The sequence below is a fragment of the Cryptomeria japonica genome, chromosome 1, assembly GCF_030272615.1.
Source record: "Cryptomeria japonica chromosome 1, Sugi_1.0, whole genome shotgun sequence".
Taxonomy (NCBI): domain Eukaryota; kingdom Viridiplantae; phylum Streptophyta; class Pinopsida; order Cupressales; family Cupressaceae; genus Cryptomeria; species Cryptomeria japonica.
In genome coordinates this window covers 678902986-678911785 of record NC_081405.1, presented here as the reverse complement: position 1 = coordinate 678911785, position 8800 = coordinate 678902986, and positions in this window count along the sequence as shown.

The window sequence follows — 8800 nt, the reverse complement described above, 5'->3', positions numbered from 1 at the left end:
ATCTTTCGTTACTTTATTCACTTAAGTAATGGGTCGTGGGGTCGTAGGAAGTTGTCCCCCCCTTGTTGTTTGCCTAGGCAGTTATGTTAATTAATCAAAAAATTTATTCCTCAAATGTTTTTCTTCTAAAGTTGTCGGGCCCAGTAACTAGTGCGCACCTCGCGGATTGATCCACGGCTCGCACTATTTCACTAGGCGAAGTTGCGCGTAGTTTAAAACCAGCGAAGTTGCGAAAACCACATGGCATGCCACATAGATGGTTCAGCTATTTGTTGCCAGCGAGTAAAACGGCGACACATGGCACAAGTCACAACAGTCAGCGAGTCAGGATTAAAGGCTGAAAGGCAGGCCCCAGAGGTGAGTCAGGTCGCAGGTGGTGATGACCTGGAGGATGTAGTTGTTGCGAAGAGAGTGGGGCCCTGTGGTTTCCTTTTGGAAAATAACAGACTGACAAGTCAGCTCCGAAAGTGACTGGGTGCAAAGTGTCCACGATGAGTCAGCGGGCCCACCCCTCCTGAGAGCCTTTTCAAAGGATTAAACGCCAATCAACTTCAGAGATGATCCGACGGCCCACGCTATTTCGCAAGGGTAAGATGCTCGTCCTTTATACCTCGCGAAATAGCGAGAGTGAACGCGAGCCATCCATCTGTCATGATGACACGTGGTCTAAGAAAGAAAGTGTGGGCCCTCCAAGGTGGAACTGGCGGTAGGTAAGAAAGACACGTGGCTGGTATCAAGTGGAATGCGAAGGGAATTTTAAAGCCAATGGCTGGACGCCACGTGGTATCATGTAGCCAATAAAAAAGCGGGACCCAGAGAAAAGCCAAAGCCGTCAGTTAATCTAACGCTCGATCAAGTTTCTTTTGATCGAACGGTTGGCGTTATTTCGCAGGACCAAGTTGCCCGATAGTTATGCTTCGCGAAGTTGTGAAAGAGCAAAATGAAACACTTGCAGGAATGTTGTGACCCGTTGGAGCGAAAAATACGAATTCTCGTATGAATTCAATTTTGAAGAGATGGTCGGAGCATGCGGAATCAATGTTATTGTTAAGGCCCTAAGTACAAATATCTGATTTCCTATCAACCGGGTAAATATATCTTTTAAAGGATTTTGCAGAAGAGTAGATGCAGAGTTATTTTCTTTAGATACAGAGCAAGTCGGTTCAGTTGCAGAGCAATTTCCTTCAAGCAAAGAACAGGTTCTTTCATATTTTTGTGTAGCAATTCTTGTGCAGTGTTCTAAATTAGATAATTGATTCTTCGCAGAGTTGTTTAAGAGTGGCATTTATTTCTTGCATTTTCAAAATGGCTCCTAAAAGAAAATTTTCTGGTAAGGTTAATTATTCAGAGAGGAGTGTCTGTGATGATTTTTTAGAATAGTTGACGTTGTCAACTAACCAGGCATCAAAGGCAAAAGAGCTAGTGCCTAAGGCTCCCCATCTAAAGATAGGAGAAGGATTATATGACAAGGGAAATTGGTTGAGAGACCCGCAGGTTGGACTGTCTGGGTTGGGGTTGTTTAAAGTGGGATTCGGAATGAGAAATTCTCCTGCCCCGCAAAACAGTATCTGGGAACAGGATGTTGGGAAACTAGTAGTCCCAGGAGTATTCATGGACATAGATTTGCTAACCCAGATTGCATTCAACTATGATCCAGTCACAAGAAGCATTCGGGATGTAAATGGGAAAACCCTTGTGGAAATTAATGCTGAAGAGTTTAGGACAGCATTTGGGCTTAATGAGTTTACAAACTTTCTAGAACCAATAAACTTCACAGCATTAGCCCAAATTTACAGTGCACAGAGGAGTCATCTCAGGAATGGGCCTCTTAAGGAATTTTTTGTGAAAATAGGAGGGTTAACAGTTGTAGGACCCAACACTCAAGAGCCCTTCTCATTAAGTATGTTCACTCTGAGCGCTAAAGGAATGTATTGGGCACTTTGCCAAGTTTTGTGAGAAGATGCTGAAGCAAATATGCCGAATCATTACTTGTTAATGATCGCTCAGATTTTGAATCCTTCTCTTGCAATCACATTTGATTATGCCGCTTATATTGTTGATGCTATTCATGGAGGGTTGATAGGAATCAAGTATGGAAAGGTGGATAGGCCTTTCAGATGGTACTCACTCCTAATGCATCTTTTTCTCTTCAAAGGTGGTGATTACTTTGCCAGTGGACTGGACCTGGTTAAGGAGAAGGAAGGAGAAAAAATGTCGGTACAATTGTGGAGTACTGTGTTGTCATGGGATAGAGAGGATGCCAGTTTTCTGAAATTTGATAAATATTTTGCATCCAAAATAAGGACTCTCCTCTGCTCAGAGAACCCAAGAATCCCCAAGGTTCTTTTGGATTTCATAAGACCAAAAGAATTCGCAGAGAACATAAACATTGTTCATAACTGGGGTGACATTTATTTATATCCAATTTCCACAGTTTTCAGAGTTTTTGGTTTCAGAGGCACTCTATTTTTGTTACCTTACCAGGTCCCTCTCAAAGTGGGAATCGCAGAGATCCTCAAACAAATTAGTGGCTTGCAAGAGGCAGAGTTGACAGGCAGAGGTAAAGGGACTATTTTCCCTGCAGCTACCATAGCTCACCAATTTGTAATAACAAAGGGAGGCTGGAATTGCTTTGAGGATTTCCTCAAACCTTATCATTTATCCACTGCAGTGTCCAGGTGTGCCGATCCAGAGGACTTCTTCAATGGTATGTTTAGGAAGAAGGTAGCATGCAGAGGTAGGCCTCATCAATTCCAGTTTCCTGAAGACCTCATCAGAAATGAATTTTATCTAGATGAGCAGGAACTAAGAAAGGAAAAGTGGGTGGCTTATAAGAAAGCCCTGGATTTTGTGCATCAGTTTGATGCTAGCTATGACCCATTGTCTAGCTTTTTCCCACTAGAAGAGAAAATAAAGTTTTTAATTGTTTGTTTTGAAGATGTGATGCAGACATTAAAGGAGAAGAGGGAAGTTGTAATCAAGAGCAACCCTGAGAAAGCCAGAATGATCCTTAGTAGGTCAGCTTCTAGCAAGCCAATCCCTCCTGGAGATTACACACTGTATAAGAAATCAGGTTATAGTGTGCTGGTGCCTACAACAGGGGAGCCCTCTACCTCCAAAGGAAAGAGGAAGATACAAGATGTCATTGACATCCAAGAGAGCCCAAAGAATCAAAGGATGGGGAAAGAAATACAATCAGATACACCTTTGTATTCCCCATCCCAATCCCCTATCCATATAGGAAATGAGCAAGCAGCAGCTGAGCAACTCATACAATTGGGTAGTCTAGGGGAAATTGCATACACCTATGATGAACTAGAGGAAGGGATGCTGGAAGAACCCATTGTTGCTAGAATGGATATTACCTCCACTGAACTTAAAGGCCAGGAGTGGGATCCCAAAATAAAGCAGGCAAGTAGTGCCTTTCTAGCTGATAATAATTTTGTCACATCAGAAGCATTCATGCAATTTATATGGAAGTAGCATATAGATAAATATAATGCTAGATGTGAAACAAGAAAGGCAGAACATCCCAACAAAGATCCAGCCTTGGTGGAAGAGGAAATAAAGAAGGAGATGATGGAAGAATTCAAAACCATCACCCCTGAGCAGGGAAGAGATATGGTAGCACAAGCTAGAGTGCTTATCTTACTTGAATGGGATATTGCAGATGCCCTGGTATTAAATGCAGTAAGGAAAGAGACTAAACCTATGGAAGGGGTCACTTTCAATAAAGATAATGTTGCACTTGTTATGTGGTCTCTCAAGAGAAATGAGAGTAAGAAAAGCAAGGACACCCCAGGGTCAAGTTACCTTGGTGGAATGATGGCGAAGAGAGTGCAGAGTACAGGGGTAGTAGAGGCTGGCAGTACTGTGTTGGAGACTGCAAAATTCAGTGTTGCAGTAGCAGAGAAAGAAGCCAAAGAGAAAGAGGCCCTCCAAATCAAGTTGGAAATAGTTTTAAAGGCCTACAACAGTGTCAAGGACGAGATAAGAGGTAAGGATAGCATCATTGCCAAATTGCAGAGCCAGTTGACTGGACAACACCATCCAGGTGAGTCTTCAACACTGATGATCTCCTCTTCTCCTGAAAGACCTCCACCTTCGAGCCCTATCATTGAGTTTCCACCATCTTCAGCACCCTCCAGCTCTCAGATGATTGAAATTACTCCTCAAGAATTAGAAAATTTGAAACAGGCTCAGGCCTTATATGAAAAGAAGTATGAGGAGAGGGTAAGAGCTACAATTTCCAGTTTTGCAAATATAATAAATGTCTCATTTCTCTACAACAATGTAGGTAAAATTATGGAAATATGGAATGAGCTCAGGAGAGACAAGGCCATTTTGACGCCTATTTTTGACAGATGGAGGCCTAGGGAGCTAGATTTAGAGTTTATGTGTGTGTCCTCTGATGAAGCAAGGGTCAATCCCATCATTAAATCCACTTCTGATGTCACTAAAATCTTAATTCAATTAGCAGTAGAGGTGGATAATGTGGATAGAAAAGTCAATTTGTGCAAGAAGGAATACACTGACCAAGTTTTTAAGTTGCTCCCAGGAGTTTTTGCTAGCCCGGATCAGTTAAAAGACAAACAAATATGGCTTAAGGAGATAGAAGCTAAGTTATCAGAAAGAGTTAGAGGAATTATTGATCTTGATAATGCTTCTTTTTTCGTTGTGACAATACAAAAAATAGAGAAAATTAAATCACATTATGGTTTTCTTAATTCAAAAGTCAACAAAATGAGAAATTCTTGGAAAAAGTTGACTAAAAATAAAGATAATGTGATTAATTTCTCGTGGCCGACAGAAAAGGTATATAGTGAATGGGCAACTAAATATGCCACCCATGATCCGGAATAGTTGGAGAGCGCCCCTAAAAAGACAGAAGAGGTTGCAACCGAACAACATGTTGAAGCAACTGCAGAGGCTGGAAAGAGCTTGTAACTGCTTTTGCGAAAAGCTTGTAACCTCTTTATTTTGAAAGAAATGATTGTAACAAACTCTCCTCGAGAAGTCCGAAGCTTTGTGCATCCATGATGTTATAAATGGATACCATGACTAGAAGAAGAGAGATCGCAAAATTTGTAAGAAAACGCTGCAGAAATTTATCTGAGCTTTTCTAAGTATAATGGAGAATCCAAATTTCTTGTAATACTTCTTGAACTGAATATCAATATATAGACCATCGGTTTTGAGTAAAGTTTCTGTGTTGTCTTCAAGTTTGTTCACAAATTTGTTTACTGTTTTCATTCTAAATAACCCAAGGTTGTTCTGTTTGAATGGAATTGTAAAGCAATTTTAGTATAAGTGTTCATTAGCTTTTCTCTTTAGGAAGGAAATTAAAGAGGCGGGGATCACTCATGCCAGTAAACTTTCTAGAAGGAACTTTGAATTTTGATGATCATAGCTTAGTTTAGAATGCTTGAATTCTTGTATGTGTTAGGCATATACAAGGATTGATCAAAACCAAGCCGACGGGAAGCATAAAGATGTTTTGTTTGAGGAGTTTTATTCAAGTTTAGATGACTCTGTGACCTTGGATAAAGCACTGGTATTAATTGAAGTTGTTTATTGCATGTTTTGTAGATCGAAATGCTAAATTTAAGTATAATTTACATTCTTTGTTTTCAGTTAATTTCAAGGTGAATAGACCCACTAGTTTTCTGGACTGGTTTGTTGTGGGTCTATGTTCGAAAGCGTGAATTTAATTCACAAAGGTATACCCACTTGGGCTCTGAGTAAGCCCGAAGTGTAGAAGGTCTAATCAAACCTTGTCATATGTTGTCTTGAGAATTTCGTTATCTTTGATATTCTTCTGCACCAAGCTTTAAACCATATTATTTTAAGGATGTTAAAGGGAATCAGATTTTGAAGACAACAAAAGTGGCGACTCTGCTGGGGAGAGTTACAATAAAGATATAAACACAGATTTGTTTCGAAAGCTTGTGAAGAAAATTATTGTGTTTGTGGATAAGACTGTTTGTTTTCATAATTCCCATAGTTCTATGGGTGGCGACTCTGTTACTTTGAACCAGTCCTTGTGAGGTACAAATTTTTCTAAAAAGAAGACAAGCAAGATGCAAGGAGCAAAAAACACAAGATCATTCATGAAGAAACATCCTCGTGAAACTTTGCAAGAAGGTCTGCCAGAACAGTCACAGAGAGGCCAGAAGAGATCCGTGTTGCATGAGCCATCAAATGCTGCTTGGGTGCAGAAAAAAAATAATACTGGTAAGATGCTTGACTGACCTGTTTATGCAAAGTCTAATTCTTCTTCCAAAGATTCAGAGCATGATATCTTAGGTTTTCATTCAGGATTGTTTGGAAATATTGATGATGCGCCTACTTTAAATCAAGATCTATCTCATGTTAGTGTTTCTACAAAAGATAGAACCAGTTCAAATGCAATTAGGCATTCTGTTCCTCGGACAATTGATGGGAACATTAGTCTGATTGACATAGATCAAGTTAATGTATCAGACTCTGAAGAAAACTTTCCTGATGAGGATAAAATGTCTCAAGAGATTGAAGATTTAAATAAAAGAGTCCATCATTTAATCTCCCTAAGAGCCCAAAAGGAGGCAAATAAGGAGAAGGAAGTTAAAGCCAAATTAATGGAAAGAGATAGGCTTCTTAGACAGATAGCTGATCTTGAAATGCTTGCTAAGGAAAAAGAAAAAGGTGATGAGGAAGGCCCTGTGATTAGGGAAATCCTAGTCCCTAAAACTAGACAAGCTAGTAAATCAGTAGCCCAGCCAATTAGGGAAGTATCTAATGACTCCCAGCTTCCTAAAGCTAATTTAGATAAAGGAAAACAGAAATGGGTAGATGATGGAATAGAATCTAAAACTGCAGAAGAGATTTCTCATAGGATTCTAGCACATGAGAGAGAAATGGAAAGGATGAGGAAGGAAAAGGAAGATCTCCAAATGGAACTAGAAAAGGTTGAGTTAGAAGCAGCAAATCAAGAAGTAAAAAGAAAGATTAATTACTTGAAGGCTCCCCCTATTATATTCCCATCAGAAGATCTTAGCAAGCCTAATCCCCAACACATTTCATCTCCTCAGGTTAATGCTCAACCTGCAGTACAGGCCAATATTGCCTCAGTAAGCCAACTACCTGTGAATAAGCAGTACACCCCAGCACCTCAATCTCCAATCCCAAAAGCTAAAATGACCATGGGAAATAACAGTGCTATTACCCCTTTTCAAAGAAGGTCAATCAATCTGGAACAATATAGGCAATTGTTCTTTGATGGGATCCCAGGATATCTGAATCATGTTCCCACTAAGTTAAGAGACAGACTTCATAAATTTGTTGGGAACAATGCAATTAGTGCTGAGGAACATTTGAAATCTTCTGGGGATTTAATAAATGATTATGAGATAGCAGATGAAGATGTTATTATGAAACTGTTTGTTCAATCCCTGGTTGATGATGCAAGAGATTGGTACAGAGGTCTTCCAGTAAGTAGCATAGGTTCAAGAGGAAGATTTTAAAAATTGCTTTCAAGAGCAGTATGGTGACAAGACTAATGTAATTTTCATGCTAAATGAGTTCAATAACATTAGAAAATCTGAAAATGAAATGGTCACTGATTTCAATGCCAGATTCCAAAAAGCCATGCACAGATTGTATCAAGTGATGAGGCTAGATGATAACATGTGTCTTAACACATACTACAATGTATTTGATTCCAAGATGGCCTATATCTTAAGAGATAAAAATCCCCATAATTTGAGAGATGCATTTAGAATTGCCATAAATGTAGAAAGTAACAGAAAAGCATCTGGAAAATTAGGAAGAAGGACAGATGGTAGATTATGGCAAGAAACCAAACAGCAACCCAATAAAGTTGCTAAAGAGGATGACAAAATAGAGAAGTTGGTTATGGCCATGAAAGACTTGACTGCCAAGGTTAACAAAAATGATAAACCTCACTATAATTGGCAAGACAAGCCCCCTAGACTACATGACATGCCCTATAATACCAATTGGAAGGATGGTAAACCCCAAATTGAGAAGCCCAAAATTACCCAAAGTCAAGACACACCAGATCCCTTGAAAGGGAAAACTGTTCACAATATAGAAAATACCCCTTGGTGTATTGCTTGTGGTGGACCACATTCCCCTCATCAGTGTGCAGTAGCTCAAGCTCTGGAAGAATCTATGAGACCAGAAGTAGAGCCTGACATTAATATGTTTGAAACCATCATAGAAAGTGATGAGGAATCTATGCAAAGTGAATACAGTGATGTGTTGGATAATGAAAAGTTAGTGCGAGGACAGTTAGCCTTAGGTTGGCATCCTACATTGAATGTGGTAACAATTGAAGATGACGAGGTTCATCTTAGAAGGCCCAGTGAGGAAGAAGTCAGAAATCTCACTAAGGCTGCAATTGCCGAAGCAAAACATAACTATAATCTGAGAAGCACCAAGAGGGACACTGATCAGGGTGAGCCGGGTTCTATGTTTGTAAAGGAAGTTACAAAAAAGGGGGCATCAAGTAGTACTACTACTGTTCCTGAGGTCGGTCAAGAGAGAGGGGAAACAGTTAAAAATGTACCTAAAGGCATAGATGATACTAAAATTGGTGATGTACAAAGAGCAGAGACAATGAAAAGAGCAAGTCAATTCAAAACACAAAAGGTTAGGATTAATACTGAAAAATTCAATAATTCTACATTTGATATGGCCCAAGCTCTAACTCAAATGAAAGTCACTGTTCCATTAGTAGAATTGCTAAAGATTAAAGAACATAAGGATGCAGCTTTGTCTTTATTCTCTAGTATATCTG